Source organism: Gopherus flavomarginatus, chromosome 17, assembly GCF_025201925.1.
Source record: "Gopherus flavomarginatus isolate rGopFla2 chromosome 17, rGopFla2.mat.asm, whole genome shotgun sequence".
Lineage (NCBI taxonomy): Eukaryota > Metazoa > Chordata > Testudines > Testudinidae > Gopherus > Gopherus flavomarginatus.
This window is the reverse complement of record NC_066633.1, coordinates 4,564,636-4,582,372: the sequence shown is the minus strand read 5'-3', so window position 1 is coordinate 4,582,372 and position 17,737 is coordinate 4,564,636.

Sequence of the window (17,737 nt, the reverse complement as noted above, 5' to 3'; positions counted from 1 at the left end):
AGGATGACAGATCAAACATGTGCCCCCTAGCACCAGCCCCCTCCCCTGGAGGACCCTAGACACAGCAATACCCACCAGCTGCAAGGTGCACACTGAGGCTAGAGCCCAGGAACCCAGACACTGAAATGCAGCCACCTCTGGGGTGGGAAGCACAGCAATATGACCATTCAGGCCAAGCAATGAAGCCTACTTTAGCCACTTGAAACACTAGGGCAAATGTAGGAGGCAGAATCCAGTTATCCAAACAAAGACTAGCCAGGGCTTTTGCGATAGCGGTTATGTGGGAGGGCAGAGACTAGGATATTGCCCCTAGCACAGCCCCCTGAGCATGTCCCTGGGGCAGAAGGTAATACTGGCCCAAGGGAAGCATGGCAGTTTGCTACCAGCATGAGGCAGTTCCTTGGAGGGCTCCAGCCTGACATGGAGATGCTTAATGAGCTGGCCCATGATTATACCCTCAAGGTGGCCGATGGCTGCAGCCAGCCTGGGCTCGTGGCTGGGGGTAAAGCAAATCGTGCCCTGGCACTGCCACACCAAAACAGAGCAACCTCTGCAAGGAGCTGGAAGCTAGTGAGAGCACAGAGGAGAGGCCCTCCTGCACGACCTGTGTTGGAAGGGGGTTGCTCTGGAGGTAGGATGCACCTCTCCAGGCTTCTCCCCCTCTTCCCTCCATGGCCCCATTGCCCAAAGGCCCAGGGCCAAGCTAACCCATTTCATCATGCAAGCAAGCCTGGTGGGGGAAGGAGGGTGCAATAGGCCCATCTCTTGCTTAACCACCCACCTCCATGCACCCCCTGCCCCAAAGCTCCCCTCTGCTGCATCAGTTCATCTCCTTGTCACTCACTTTTCCCCTTAACTGGCCAAGCCTACGCGAGCGGGCGGCACAGCAATGCCTCATCCAGCATGTGGGGCACGGCCTCGCGTAGCTGCTTCAGCCCGACCCCACGCCTGCGATACTGCGGTGCCTGTACAGTTATTTTTAAAAACAAACGGCCTTGGCAACGATTAAAAAAAATGCTGTGAAATATTAATGATTGTGCCAAATGCAGAAGCATCACCATTTAACTCATGGATGAAAACAAACCAATTTACACACAAAAGCGCAGCATGAATATTTCACACACTAGCTACAGGCAGAACTGTTTTCTCAAGTGTGATTTCCTCCTCCAAGCCCGTCAGTTTTTCAGCCAGTTTGTTTGCAGGCATCACTCTGGCCCCCGCCCTGAATGGCAGCCAAGCAGCTCGCGAGGACAGGGGCCTTTGCTCATGTGCCAGGCTTGTCACTGGGAACATGCAGTCACATTTTCCCCCCACCTCACACGTGGGCGCCTGTAGGCTATGTCTACACTACACCTGGGGGTGCGGGAAGGCGGCTCGTGTACACATCTCATGCTCGCTTGAGAAGAACTGGTGAGAGTCCCTGGTAGCAGTGTCTGGCTGCACTTCGAGTGCACAGTCCTGGCTGTGTACAGTGGGTACGAACGCTGCCTGGCTCAGCCCTGCCTCCACTCCCGCGGCTGCCCAGCTCCTTAGCGCCACGCTCGTGCCATGTCAGCTGGAAGACAGACAACATGTAGCCCACACCCCCTGGGCGGGGGGGTGGGAGTTGGTCCCAGCGAGTGGCACTGATACCACTTAGAGAGAGAGAAAATGTGTCTGCTCTAACAGCCTGTTGGCTTTTAGCTCATGCACTAAGTTCCAGCGGTCCCTGGTTTGATCCTGCCCGCAGAGAACGGGGGGACAGGAGGGGTGCTGTCGGTATTACACACGCACACAAGCAGGAGCATCCCACCTCTGACCCCTACTAGGCACAGCCACCAACAGGGCAGTAGTAGGGTGTGATGCAAGGTCAAGGCTTGGCACCGGGTGCGGAGATGCCCCATTGATCCGTGCGTGCGGTGACACCCACCCCCGGCTGAGGGGGCAGCCCTTAGAGAGACATCACCAGCAAGCAGCTGGGCCATGGTGCATTGCCCAGCTGTCACAGAGCAGAACGGACCTCGCTGGTTGGCCAGGGCTACAGGGCAGCCCTTTAGGAAGGGGTCCCAGGCCTCACTCCCAGAGAAGCCACCAACACAACACGGGTGCTTCTTGCAACAGAGCCAGGTATCTGACCGGCTAGCACCGCACGGGATCAGCTCCCTCACAGTCCCACTTCAAACCTGGCCTTTATACCCAGACACCAAATTGGCTTCCTGCCCCTCAGCCTGCTCAACCCCTTGCTTTGGGGAAAAGAGCACTGGCACTGTGCTTGTGCCCCCAGCCAGCAGCTTCTGGGAGCTGGGCCCAGCCCTCAGGGCACAGGGAGGGTACCATAAGCCTGGCAGGTAGCATTAGCATTGGTCGAGTGCCACTGAAGAGCTTCAGGAATTTCATGCAAAGACCCAGCCCTGGGCCGGGAATTATTTCACTTCCTCTCTCTTACGGCACCCAAGTGATATGTGTCCAAATAGCTGCAGCCTGAAGCCCCCTCGCTTAGCCTGCAGGTGTCTGTGACAAGGGGTAGCTGCAGAGTCACTGACTCTGCTTTTCCCACACAGAGGCTCAGAACTGCGCTGCTTAGTTGCCCAGTCATGCGAAATGGACGGCGATTGCGCTGACTGTTTGACACCTGCAGTGGCCTTCCTGGCACACCTGCAGGGACAGGAGCTGAAGCAAGGCAGAGGAGAGAGGGAGGAGTGCAGCACCACCACCCTTTCTGCCTGGCTTCACCACACTTCAGTGCACCCTGGGTCTGGGACAGTGACCTGGCACCCCTGCAGGCTCACCCAAGTCAGACATCAATACATTTCACCTGGAAAGTGAAACCAGGCCCAGCTACAATGGGTTAATGCGGGGGGGGGGGGCAGACTTCTTGTCAATAACCATTCTTAGCATTGGAGGTTTGTGCTGCTACACTGGGACAAACGATGTACATCTATACATTGCTATCAATGCCATCGTGTTATTCGTAACAACGTGTATTACCATAGGGCCCAGCAGCCCAAGTCGTGTCCCAGGACCCCATGGCGCCAGGCGCTGTACAGACACAACAAAAGAACAGTCCCTGCCCCAAGGGCCGGCTGGGAGTGCTCAGGCAGGGCGGGCTGTCTGTGAAGGCACGCGAGGGCACATGAGACAAGACACAGACGCTGCACGTGGTGCTGTGAAGGAGACACATGGAAGCGACATGCTGCCCAGATACACATGGCGGGGGTGGACTGATCCCGGGAGTATGGGGGACACACCCTCACAGGCTGGTAGCAGCTGGGGAGGAGGGGCCATGGAAAGCACACTGCACCCACCCCAAGCTGCTCTGAACACTAACTACTCCCAAGGGCCAGGGGGGCTGCGAGTTCCCGCGTGTTTGCTGAGCTGGTCAGAGCTCCGGCTGTACCAGGCATGTGCAGGGACAGACCAGACCCTCTTACTCCTGCAGCAAACCCTTTGCTCCCCCTGGATTTATGTTTTGAGACCTTAGGGGAAGGGGCACCCATAGGGCTTGTTTTACTCTTGGGTGGGATGGGCCTTTCTCTCATGAGCCTATTTAACAGTGGAGAGCTGTGCATGCTGGGGAGACGTTAGAGCTGCAGCAGAAGCTGTTCTGCCTGGAAACACAGGGCAGGCCTGGCCCAGAGCCCCTAGTCCCACAAGGACAGTGGAAGATGAGACAGCGCAGCTCTGCCGGGGCATAAAGCTGCATTCGCTGGCTGTGTTGTTCTAGTGCAACCCAGACACACAGCCAACGAGCTGGTCCCACAAAGGAAAGCAGATGAGTAGGGAAGGAAAAAACAAAAACAAAAAAAAAAACCCCACACAAGATTTTACCCAGCAGCTGGAATCATTAAGGCTGCAAGCAGCACTGATCTAATGCTGGCCAAATCTCAGCTCATGACAGCTGATGAACTGGCTTCATTAAAGAACTCCCTGGCGTCCGCACAATCGCATTTCAAACCTCGCCATTATAACCAGAGGCCTAACTGGCTCCATGCACCTCCCATCACTTGCTCCCTTGCTCTTGGGGAGACCAGCGCTTTCACTGTGATAGAGGAAACAGGCCAGATTCTGGGGGGCTGGCCCACCCCAAAGCTCGGTCACAGCAGTGACGAGGCACAGATCCCTACAGGGTCAGCCACAGCAGGCACTACTGCTCACGGGGCATTACGGGGGCAGGGTGGTGCATGCTGGAGGGGTGTGCTCTGGCCTGTGCGGCAGAGAACAGACTCAGCAGGGCTTTGTCACCCCCCGTCTGCCCCCTTGCACAAGCCTCAGGTTTGCCAGCTCTGATGTTGAGGGAATTAGTTCATGGTGGTAAGTGGTGCACTACAAAGGCAGGTCACCTCCCCCCCGCCAACACACCCTCCAGAGACTTCTTTCCTCCCTGAAAGGCTTTTGCCAGTGCTACAGAGCGGCTCCGCTCCAGCACCAGAGCAGGGAATTGCCATCTCAATCCCACGTTCATGCTAAAGTCTGATCACATCAGTCCCCGACATGACAGGCACTGCCCAGCATAGGCCACACGCTGACCCTTGGCTCCAAAACCCAGGCCTTTTCCTTGGATTTCTATCCCCACAACCAGTCCAGTCCTCACCCAGGGGTTCGTACTAGTTTACTTGGGGATGCACGTTGAGAGAGAGATGATGGGCCACTGGTCAGGGCACTAACTGGGGACGCAAGAGACACAGGGTCAATTCCCTGCTCTGCCACAGACTTCCCCTGTGACCCTGGACAAGAAAATTCATTCCTTTTGCCTCAGTTTCCCCATGTGTACAATGAAGAGAACAGCCTTGCCCTACCCCCCGGGATACACACACTACAGATTGTGAGGTGCTCAGATAGTATGGTAACTGCAGGCATACAAGCACCACAGCCCCTACAGTGGGCACAGCTATATGCAACTCCATCGAGACGTACCCTAGGAGGCTGCACTGATTGGATTCTATTGCCAACCTGTAGCAGGGGGCTGGTGCAAAAGCACCTAATTAGCCCCTGCCTGGTCAGCTCCAATCAGAGGAAGCAGATTGGGGGTGATGGAAAAGGCCTGATGCCAGCCTGAGGATTGGCAACACTCAGTGGCCTGACAAGCCAAGGGCTATAAATGCTGAGAGGGGGCCAGGGAGAAGTCAGTCAGTCTGGGAGGGAACTGAAGGCCTTCTAGCTGAAGGCTGCCCCACCTGTAAAGGAGATGACTAATCCTGCAAGGCTTGTCTATAGACAGACACTGGTGGTGGGAGAACCTTATGTAACTAAAGACACGGGTGTTGCATGATGCTGAAGCCTCTCTGAGCCTTACTGAGGGGCAGCAAGTGGGCCCCCAGAAGAGGGCCGGGCCTGGAGCCCTGTTACACTACCCCCGGACAGTTACAGCTGCAGGCCAGCCGTTAGGCAGCCCCCGGGCCCTGCTTCCTGTTGCCCTTGGCTGAGACACAGTCTTAGCCTTAGCCCAACTGCAGCTCCTGCTTCACCCCACCCCTTCCAACTAATTCCCTTGCTTTGGCCTTTCAAAAAGTAGACTGGAAATGTGGAGGCGATTCATTAAAGCACTGGGAAGAATTAGCACCTGTGCCTCATTAACATCAGCATAATTAGCTCCTCAGAGAACTGAGGGAGACAGCTTGGCTGGATCAAAATGACTGAAGACGTGGAGAGTGCCTGTGGCAAAGCTGAGCAGAGAGGCACTGGCTCCAAAGCAAATGGGGCTCAGAGTTTTCTAGCACTTTCAACCACCCCCCTTCTGGGTTTGTCTGGGGCCAGCAGCAGGAGGGCTAACACCCTGCCCTGCAGGGCCGGCTTTAGGATTTATGGTGCCCTAGGTGAGATTATTAAACTGGTGCCCCTGTGCCTGATCTGCTCTTAGCAACACGAACATAAGCTTACAGTATTGGAAAACTTGCCACATTCACGTTATTAAAACCAGTTTAACTTAATTAAGCACACTGTAATGCTGATGGACTAGCACAAAAGAAGCAGCACGATAGAAAAAATTCTGATATGACAGAATGATGCAAATAATATATTTTTTAATGTATCAAAATTTTATTGGAAATTTATATGAAGAGATATTGAAACAAAGATTTGTTTTTAATTAAAAGCAATCTTTCTGGCTTTTTTGGCTGCAAAATCAGTAATAATGTCATCGTATGACAAAGACAAAGTCGTGTCTTGTTCGATTGCAAGAATAGCAAGACCAGTTAAGCGTTCCTGACTCATTGTAGAGCAGAGATAGTTTTTAATGAGCTTTAGTTTTGAGAAACTCCGTTCTCCTGATGCTACTGTTACAGGAATTGTCAGTAGAATACGAGTGGCAATGTACACATTAAGATATATGTCAACAAGTTTGCGGGTATGAATAAACTGTACAATGTCCATCACCGATTTTGCATGTGGCAACATTGATGACAGTGTACTCAATTCTTCGTACAGTTCAAGTCCATTTAAATCAAAACTATCACCGTGCTTCAGGAGGCTCTCTAGGTTCTTGCACTTTGTCATTAGTTGCTCTTGTTTTCTTATTTCGTTGAATTTAGTTATGTCATACAAAAATCCAAACTGTTCATGGTGTACTTGCAAGGTATTAAACCTTTTATCAACAGCAGATACTGCTTTGTCCATCACAACATTAAAAAATTCAACCTCAAATTTCTTTTCTGGATCGTCTATGGGCTCATCTGCTCCTTCATATTCCATTTATCATTTTTTCCTTGAAACTCGTGTCACATTCGCACATGGAAATTTTGGTTCTACACCGAGTGCCTGTGCAAGCTCTCTTGCTGTAACCTGTGCTGCTTTGAATCCATGTTCTCTGTATTTCACTAAAAAGTCCTGTGTGTTGCTTAGTAAGGTAAGTGTTGAATCAAGCTGCATCATTGGACTCTGCATTATTTTGCTTACACTTGAGATTTTAACAAGAATGTCAAACCAGATTACGACAGATGTTAGAAACTTGAAGCTGGATATTTCAGAGGCCAATGACTGTGCTTCACTTTTAGCTTTTGGATCTCTGGCTTCTTCCGAAATAGCAACCAATGCTTCATAAACTTCCTCAGATTGATATCTCAACGTTTTTACACTTTCTACTCTGCTTTCCCAGCGTGTCTCAGATAGAGGCTTAACGGTAATACCATTGACATGTGCTTTGAATATTTGCCATCGTTGAGTGGAAGCTGAAAAGAGCACACAAATGCGTTGCAGCAAACCAAAAAAAGATATAGCTTCTACAGAAGACTTGGCCATATCACACAATATCAAATTAAGGCTGTGGCATGCACATGGAACAAAAAAGGCTCATGGATTTTCTCTCAGCAATCTAGCTTGCATGCCAGAAATGCATCCTTTCATGTTGTCGCCATTATCATAGCCTTGTCCTCGAATGTTCATTATGGACAATCCCATTTGTTTTAGTTCATCAAGGAGAGTTTGAAGAAGTCCAAAACCTGTAGTGTCTTGTACTTCTAAAAATGTGATAAACAATTCCTTAACTGTAATCTGTGCTGAATCACTAATGTCAACAAATCTCACTATTAATGACATCTGTTCTTGATGACTTATGTCCGGAGTGCAATCTAGAATTACGGCAAAATATTTTGCCAAAGTAACCAATGAAACAATTTTGTCTCTCACTTTATTACTCATTAGCATGATCAGTTCATTTTGAATTCTTGGTCCCAAATAGTGGTCATGTATTTCATTTTCAGTTCCTCTTCGGAGATGTTCACTCATCACTGTGTCAAATTTTCCCAGCAGTTGTACAAGGCCCAAAAAATTTCCATTTTGGGGCTTGAATAATTTCTCAACACTTCCTCTAAAAGCAAGATTGTTTGTTGATAGATATTCAACAATAGATAATAGACGTTCAAGAACACGACGCCAATGCTGCTTTTCTGACTCCAGCAATCTTTGATTTTGGGCATCAAGAGTTGTCTGATTTTTTAACCTTACACTCACCTCACACCATTTGTGCATACTTTCAATGTGGTATTGTGCCTTTTCATGTTGTGGTAATATGTGACTAAGATTTTTCCAAATCATTAATACCCATGGTTGCTATCTTAAAATTGCAACTATTGAAAATCTTGCATGGGAAACAAAATACAGCATCCTTGCATTAAGAGTACAGAAGTACCGTCTGTTGACAATTTCACCATTAGAAAGTCTTTTGTAGTAATTGTTTTTTGTGAATTTCCTACCTCTAATGTCTTTAGGATATTCAAGACCTTTTATTCTCACAGGGCCTTTCTCAAGTATAATGGCACGGTATTCGTTGTTTAAAGATTGCGGCCATGTGCCAATGTCATCTATATCCCATGCTAGTACAGTTTCAACTGTTTTAATTTCTTGTTTTGTGTCTGCATCTGTTTCAAATGATTGTTCTGTGTGTTCTTGAGCTTCATCTGCATAAAAATTTTCTTGGGAAGTTACATGATGATCTTGATCAACTTCGTTGTTTTCATGATGTACAAACTTAAGTACAGAACCCTTCTGTGCTTCTACAGCTAATCCTATTTCATTTTTCCGTTTTCTTTTTTGTGACCCAGAAGGTTGTTTTCGATAGGACATAACTTATAAGGGTGTTTTTTAAAGAAATAACTGTTTAAATTATTGTTATTATCAGAAATATTATTTAAAATAGCTAATATAGGATAGCCATGAGCCTGTGAACTTGAGCTAGTGCGAAGACTGAGACACAGTAGAGTTGGAAACCCATGTCATTTTTACAAAGCCACTTTTTAGTTTTAAATGTATAATGGGCATCAGTCTTAACGTTAGTTACAACTCTATATCAACTTTATACTGTAAATAGATCAATGGCATTATCCAGTTTAATAAGCTGGGTTTCCAAACAGTGGGAAAATATAACCCTAGTTTTACTCCTAGGTAAAGCACAAAGTGACCAAAATGAAGTCAGCACAGAATCATCTCATCTAGCTTAAGATAGCACAGAAATGTTACAGAAGTCCTGTTGTGCCTTATTTTTGTTTGGAAAGACATTAGCAATAGCAGCACATTCACATGATAAAATACATGATAAATCACTGCCTCTAAAGTTCCATCAAAAACTGACATTTTCACAGTTCTAGCATGATCTGCTGTACAGATTCTTCACAAAGAAGTGTCCCTGGCCTTTTTAACTCATATTAACTATGTATTTACTTTATGAAAGTTGGAGAAAACATTGTGAAAACGTAAAACATTGGCTGCCCAACTTCTGGGCTGGCAAAAGTTATACTGACTCACAGGGAAAAAAAAAGCAGGAGAATCTTAGTACAACATATGGTCATTCTATACCAGGGATCGGCAACCTTTCAGAAGTGGTGTGCCAAGTTCACTGTAATTTAAGGTTTCTCGTGCCAGTTAATATATTTTAATGTTTGTAGAAGGTTTCTCTCTATGTCTATATTATATAAATAAACTATTGTTATTATCTGAGGTCTTGGCCATCGGTCCTGCTCAGGCCACTGCCAGCTGAGTAAATGAAACCCCAAACCGGCAGCGGGCTAAGCGGGGCTGGTGGCTGGAACCCTAGACAAGGATCCCAGGCCCTGCTCAGCCCCCTGCTGGTCTGGGGTTCTGACCACCAACTCCTGCCAGCCAGGATCCCGGCCGCCAACCCCCCCTCAGCCCGCTACCAGCCTGGGATTCTGCTCACCCAGGCTGGCAGGAGGCAGAGTGGGGCTGGCGGCTGAGCTCCTGACTGGCAAGGGGCCGGCAGCCAGAATCCCGGAGTAGCATTAGGCTGAGTGCTGCTGGCACCCCAGACTGGCAGCAGACTGAGCCACTCAACCCCCTACCGGCCCTGCTCAGCCCGCCACCAGCCCACTCAGCCCGCTGCCTGCTGAGTGAATGGAACCCCAGGCTGACAGCAGGTTGAGTGGTTCAGCTGGCCTGCTCAGCCCACTGCCAGCCTGGGGTTCCTTGGGGGTCCCCAGGCCAGCAGCAGGTGCTGAGTGGGGCCGATGGCTGGTATCCCAGCTGGCAATAGGGCAGCAGCTGGAACCCCAGAGCAGTGATGGGCTGAGCCACTCAGCCTGCTGCTGCATACCATCAAAAATCAGCTCACCTGCCACCTTTGACACGTGTGCCGTAGATTGCCGACCCCTGCTTTATACACTAGTAAGGAGATGAGCGTATTACAGTTGTTGGAGGGCTCTTATCAGGAGTAACAGGCTATAGGAAAGTCAGTCAACATGTTTTGTTTCTCTGATGAAAACTGGCCCACTCCCTGCCTCAAACCAAACCTGTCACTAATAATTGTCAACAACTTAATTTTCTGTTTTTGGCTAAGATATTGATTTAAAAAAATATTGAAATTGGATTCAGGATTGTTAGCAAGAATTTTTGGCAAACAAAGTTGTTAAATGACAATCTAAATGGCAACACAGTACTGCTTTCATGCTTGGCTCACCTCCCAGCCTGCTGGTCCAACAGCTGCAGTAGAGGAGGAGATAGGTGGAAAACTGCAGGACCCCAAAATCCACCTCTTGGGATGCAGAGTGGCAACAGCAGCAGCAAACCCTCAGGTCCAATCACACGCCAATGGGCACCACCACCAGCCCAACAGACCATGGTGAAGTTAGCACAGCATCTGATCTCAGGGACGGGGCACCCATGGAGCCACAGCAGCTCATCCTGCCCTGTGCAGCTCCCCCCGGATGAGATGGATCGCTGGCAGCTGCCAGCCTGGGGGAGAGGCACTCCCCAGCTAGGGTGGCCAGATCCAGATGTCCTGATATTATAGGGCCAGTCCTGATATTTGGGGCTTTGTCTTATACAGGCACCAATTACCCCCACCTAGAGTGACCAGACAGAAAGTGTGTAAAATCAGGACAGGGATGGGTGGGGGTGGGGTGGGAGGGTAAAAGGAGCCTATATAAGAAAAAGACCCCAAAATTGGGACTGTCCCTATAAAATAGGGATATCTGATCACTGTACCCCAATCCCCTATCCTGATTTTTCACACATCTGGCTAACCCCAGCCAAGCCCTGTGTGACATTCCAATCCTGGCTGCCTGCCGAGGAAGTGAGTTACTTTCGCTTTCATTCCTCAGCAGCCAGCCAGCCCTCCCTCCACCTATCCCCCAGCACCTCACCCAACCCAGCCCTGATGGAGGGGAGGGAGGAGAGAGAGAGGGGTGCTCCTGGGGAGCAGGGGGTGCTCTGTGGGGCGGGGGGGAGAAGAATGGATGTTATGGGGGACAACAAAGGATACTGGTTCCAGAGCCACAGAGCCTGCCTCACCTGACCTCAGCCGGGGGGAAAGAGTCACACTCACAGGTGAGCTCCTTCCCCAACCCCTACCCCCTCCCCTTCCCAGAGACCCCAGCAGCCAATCCCATTCCTCAGACTGTGCTGCATTTGGCTCTCTCTAGGACCCAGCAGCCCTGCTTCTACACTGTCTGGGCTGCCTGCAGAGTGGTGCCCCCAGGCAGAGTGAGGCCCTACGCGGCTGCCTATTCTGCCTATGCCTAAGGATGGCCCTTGCCGCCCTGCGTTACTACTGCTCCCCTCCCTACGTCGGTGTGTCGGGGACGGCACAAAACCCAACCTGCCAAAAACGCTCACGTGGATCTGGCTTCCAAGCCTTCCCCCCATCACAGCTTGGAGTGCCTGGAGCCAGGGCGTCTGCCTGGACCCTGCTCCTGGTTTCTTGGCATTTCGCTCTGCTTGGGCAAGGAAGAGGGGGAAGGATAGCTCAGCGGTTTGAGCACTGGCCTGCTAAACCCAGGGTTGTGAGTTCAATCCTTGAGGGGGCCAGTTAGGGATCTGGGCCAAAAATCAGTACTTGGTCCTGCTATTGAAGGCAGGGGGCTGGACTCCGTAACCTCTCAGGGGCCTTTCCAATTCTAGGATAAAATATATCTCCATATATTATTATTAGAGCAGCCAGTCAGTTCCACTGCCAGGCTCCCCTGCACTAGCACAGCTGTTGCAATGTCTGCCTTGCAAAACACTTCAGGGAGTTGGATTTGGTCACTGGGATCCATTTTAATTCATGGGACACAGCTGCTGGAACAGGAGCACCTTGAATTTTGGCCCAAACATGCCCTGCCTCCAAGGAAGGTGGTTCAGTCTCCATGGAAGCCCTGGATTTCCAGTGACTCTCAGATCTCCATCGCCCCATGTGACTCACTAGCTGAAGCATGTGACATCTAGCTGTGACCCAGCAGGAGAGTTCATCGATCTGCTACATACTGCCCCCCATCCTAGCCAGGGAACAGGTGGGACAGTGACTCAGAGAGTGCTTTAATCAGGGGGGTAGGAGAGATCCTATGTGGAATGGGGCCAGCGCAACGACCCAGGCAGAGCTGAGATGGCACTGGGGGACCTAGGTGTAATTCTGGTAGGGCTGCCTGAAGGAAGTGTCTTCAAGCACAACAGCCTCAACTGTGTAAAGTGACACCTGGCCCTGTAATGACTAGCAATGCTAAATAATTCCTTCTCCCATCATAATCTCAAGCCTGGTGCCCTGGAGCGCTGCAAGGAACAAACTTCACTCCCACCATCCCTGCAGCCCCTGCATTTACAGGCCCCCGCCCCCCACTGCAGACAAGGTTCTCCCCAACTAGGTCTCTAGTTAAGATTTAATTTGTGTAAGAGAAAATGCTCCTTCCCCTTCATCCACTCTCAGTAAAACACCATTTGCCAACAGCAATAGTAGACTGTTATCCTCATCTACATACCGACCACTTGAGGGAACACACCACACACTTTCCAAGCCCACTGTGCTGTGGTTAAAGACGAGAGCCCAGGGCTCCTCCTGGAAGGATGGTGTGGGTGAAGCTGACTGGGGAAGGGTTTCCCCTTGCAGCGCTTTGGACAGGGCCTGTAACCCAGCACAGGCCGCTCACACGCAGGCCTGCCACAGGATGTAGGCTGGAGTGAGGTGCTCTGAACCCACTGCACTTCACTACCAAGCAGCAGGGGCCTCCGCGTGAGCAGCCCCAGTTCCAACAGGCTGTAAGCTTGAGCAGGGGCAGTTCCCGCCTGTCTCAGTTGCTCCCCCAAACAGCTCCAAAGTCCAATTCTCAAGGGCCCAGCGGGTGTTAAAGAGCCGGGCTCAGGAGCGGCCGTGTCTTTGCTTTTACCTTCCTTGTTTTTAAAGGTTGTGAGAAACTCGAGCTGGGCAAAGCAAAAGCAATCCAGGAAACAAGGCATCTTAGTGACTGCAGCAAGCAGGGATTAGTCACTAATACCTGGATTGGAATAAAACCCTCTCCAGAGGTCTCCGTTATCACTTCATTAGAGCCCTGCTGAAAAGACCCAGAACATCTCTGTGCACTGGACGGCTTTCAGCATCTAAGGCTACTAGAGTCTCGTGGCGGCATTTCCCAGATGCAAGGCTGGGAGGAATGAGATTCTGAATTGCAAAGCAGCAGGACAGAACAACATGGGGAGCGTGGGGCTGGTTTGTGTTTTATCTGGAGAGTGGTTCTAGTCCAAACCTCATCAGAGTTAATAACGGTTTAGTAATTATACCCAGAAAGGATTTGAATCCAATTTAGTATGCGAGACAGAGAGCAATTAAAGTCTGGGGTATTAGAAAGACAGTTCACTCTCCTCCCTCCCCCCCGCAAGTCCTTACAAGGAGGGGCATGTTCTGTGGGAAACCGAAGCACAGACGAAGCCAAGGCTGGGCTCCAAATGCTCCCCACAAAGCTGGGGGCTGACGGCAATGGGGCAGCTGGTATGGCTGATGCAACAGACGATGTGGGACCAAGCCAGCCTTCCCAGGCCACTTAGATGGCTTTTCCTGGTGTATCAGAGCAGTGTCCTCGTAGGGAGAACTCACACAGCTGGCAAACAAACCAGATGGGGCCCATTTATGTGAGTGAGTGAGGCAGGGGGTGGAATACAGCAGATGAACAGCATTACCAATTCTTCAGATTTTTATGCCGAGCAACTCCACATTGGGAGTTTTTCTGAAATCCCCAACTCCCGGAGTCCTGTGCTGAGGAGAGAATCTCAGCTTTCACGGGGCAAAGGGTCCATTTCCAGGGTGGAGAAAAAGCTGGAGATAAGGGCTCCTTAAGGTTCAAAATCCAGAAGGCAAATGTACAGAGAACCCAAATTTGGTTATTTTTAAGTCTCGAGCTTTTGGAGCCTGACTCCTGGTTTTTGAACACTTGGGGCTGGAAATTCTAGCACTGGGGGGGGGGTGGGGGCTGGACTGGAAAACAGAGCTCTGTCTGTGGGAAATCAGGACAGACACAGGTATGGGGCCTGGAAGGGCCCTGTGAGCAGGTCGGGGTCGACGCTGAGGCCATTATTTTAAAAGGCTTTAGCCAGAGAGATAGAAATCACCACAGGATGGATCCTAAAATCCAACCCCTTTTTGTGCTGGGAACAGCAAACCCCACAACAGTGAGTTAGTGCATGAGAGCCAGGAAGCCGCACAGGCCAGTGCGCAAAGGCCTCTCCCTTATTAATTACCACCAGGCATCTCGCTATTTTGATTGCGCTTGTTGGAAATGCAAATGTGAGCAGAGAAGAGGGGCCTCGTTCCACCCCCATCAGAGCACGTGCTGCTGTGTCTCCCGGAAGGGGATGCTTCTGCTGGCATTTAGATGTGTACTGCCCATGTGTGTGTCATGGGGCCTGCATGCCAAGCCTGTTCCATGGACAAAGTCACACATTCTTCCTCAAACACCCTGTGGAGGTTCAGAGCTGCTGTGAAGCCATTTCCACAGATGTCAAGATTTCAATAACTTCTAATTTTATTTTTGATTTCAGCCGTTCAGGCTAGAATTCAAACACCGGGCTGCAGCCAGCTGCAGGTGAGAGCGAGCATCACCTGAGAACCCTATCACTCTGTGTAGCGCCATCAGGGCTGGCTTCCTCCACAGCTGATGGCCTGGAACAAGCCTCTACATCATCTCAAACATAGCACATTTCCCCTCCAGGTTAGAGTAGATCTCGTCACTACAGACCTCCTCTGTTAGGCTCCTCGTCACTGCTGAAGGAGTGGAGCACTCTTCTCAGCAAGGAGCCAACAGGCCTACTTTGCCTGCTGGACTCCATCGTGTTCCTCTGCTGCTATCTCCGGTGCCTGTCCTGTGAGAGAGCTAAGGGATCTTATCAACAAGCAGCAGCAGCCAATGCAAAGGGAATCCTGTCCACACACCATGGCCCTGTGACTGGTGCAGTGGGTGCATGCACCCGGCTTGTTTTCAGGGCAAGAAGGCTTTGCTTTCTGGGCCTGTGTTTTCAGTTGTGGACTGATCTTCTCCCATCTCGACATGGCTCTGTCACATTCCCAGTCTCAGTTTGACGTTGGTTTGTGCCTCTTGATTAGGCCTGTAAGGGATTTCCTGGGCCTCGGCGGCCAGTGGCTCTCCAGAGGCACTAGAGAGCATCTAATCCCCTTTGTCACGTGAAGGCCTGATTTGCAGCACCCATCAATCCCGCTGAAATCAGTGAGAGCCACAGGCCCTCAGCACCTTTGAAAGCCAGACGAACAGCAGGTAGCTGGCGCGTTTTCTAACCCTACACTGGGGTCCTGCTGTTGCAGCAGAAGGACAATGCAGTCACCAATAGGAAGGCACCACCTATCACAGACAAAATCTTGCTGGAGGCCCAGTGCAGCTGAGCGCAGGCTGAGGGGCTGCAGAGAGTTGCCTTCCTTTAATGGTCCGTTTGAAGTGGAAGGGGCCAGGTTTATGGCCAGAACGGGTATGCCTGGGAATGACTTAGTCTCTCCTTCCCACATTGGCCCATCTGTTACCGACAGCCCTTTGCCCCTCTCTAGCACCACTGCACAAGGCTCCCAAAGCCCCAGCTGATGCAGGCAGGTGGCACTGGCCCCATTTCACAGACAGGAAAACGCTGCCCCTGGTCACAGTCAGTCAGCAGCAGAGTGGCAAACAGAACCCGAGGTCTCATTGCATTGCCCTGCACAGCCAGGAGCAAACACTCTTCTGCTCCAGACCTGAGCTGGGAGAGGTGGTGATATTCACTGGCTCGTAGCCAGCCAGGTGCATTGCGAGTGGGGTGGGGGTGTGGGTGGGGGTGGGGATTCGGTTTTGTCCAAAATAGCCGGTATTTGCTGCCGTTGGAGACCAAGGCCAGTCTGGATGGGTGAATGCCTGGATCTGGAACAGCACCGGCTGTGCTAATAGAGCAGAGGATGTTTCTGCAGCACACTGGGATGTGGTATTAATGGCAGGTAGACAAGTCGCTCATCCCAGAGACCTGTTTATTATTAGCCGCTTGGTTGCCTTAGCTCGACCTCTCCCTTCCTTGTCTGAATGCAACTTGCTTCCCACGCATGCATCAGCCCCAAAGACTGGGCTAAATCCTAGAGCAAACATCCTTGTGGAGAAGCAGCTCTGAAGCCAGGCGGCAAACAAACATCCAAAGCCCTGGTGAGGAGGGAGATATGCCTGCACCACTGACAGGCGGCTGGGAAGGAGGGGACTGAAAAAGCAAGAGGCTGTCATTAGTGGAAACTCATTGTTTGCTCTAATTAGATGATTATCTGGGAACTGCTATTGATGTTCCAAGCTTCAGCTCCTCTAGATCTGCAGTACTTAAATTTCTCTTCTCTATGGTCTCTCTGCTCCCTCTCTCTTCATGGCTAATGCACAGGAGAGGGTCACACATCTCCTGCGGGCCCCAACACGGGATTGCATTACCTGTTTCGGTTCTTCCGACGCTTCTGCCAGGCGCCGTATTTAGACTCTTCAAGCCATGTTTTAGTGTCTCCTTGCTCAGGGCGACCGTGCAGGAAGAAAGCACTCACTGTCCCAGAATGGAGACTGGAGCTCTCTCACCGTTTAATCCCGGAGGGGCTGACCACTGGCCCCTTCAATGAGAGCTACTTGTTGATGGAGCCCCAGTCCAGTTGCCTGGAGGAGGCGGTGGCTGCAGCCTGTGTTAGCAAAGATGAGTATCGCACAGGTGGACAGGTTGCCCTGGCCTAGGACACATTCAGAAACGTCCAGGAGATGCCAGGCTGTAATGCCTCCCCAGCAACAAGCTCTGCTTTGCTTCCACAACTCCTGGTGTTGCCCTTGCCACCTGATGGCACTCATGAGGTTTCCAGGATGTAGCTTTGTCTGTCTTTAAGCAATGACCTTTTCGGAGGGCAATTTGGCTCGCTGTCCATTGCCAGCTCCAAGCCTGCGTGCCAGCTAATGAGCCTCCTTGCCCTACCTGCAGTGTGACCGTGGACTATGAAGCGGATGCTGCCTTTCCCAACAGAAGCAGCTGTGTTCGTCTGTGCAGTGACGCTGGAGTCGATTTGTGTAGTAGGTTGGGGGGAGGAAGGTCAGAGAGAAGTGGGAAAGGAGGCGTTCGTAACACAGGGAATGAACACTGCTCGATACAGAAGTGTGACATGCACATCGCCCCATCAGCCTGCCCCTGTTCCCACACACGGGCACTGCAGCCTGGCACGGGTCGGTAACCCTTTCACAGTCTGTGGTGGGTGCTGTTGGAGAGCCACTGCCGATTCCAAGTTAGTCTTTGCACCAGGCCATTGCTGCTTTCAAAGCCTTCCCTGCTGTAATCATCGTATTAGGGGCCTGATTTGCCAACAGGAGGTGAGCAGCTGCATGCGCCCAATGCACACAATATTCAGCACCTGGCAGACAAGCACAACCACCCAATGGCACACAAACATCGCTGAATAAAGCTATTTGCATGCAGAATAACCCACCCTGCATGCGCAGCTGCACTAATGGCACAGATCTGACATGCAGTGGGGAAACCTGGCCCTGATACTGTTCCTGGGGATGCACATCACCATGCATGTACGTCTACT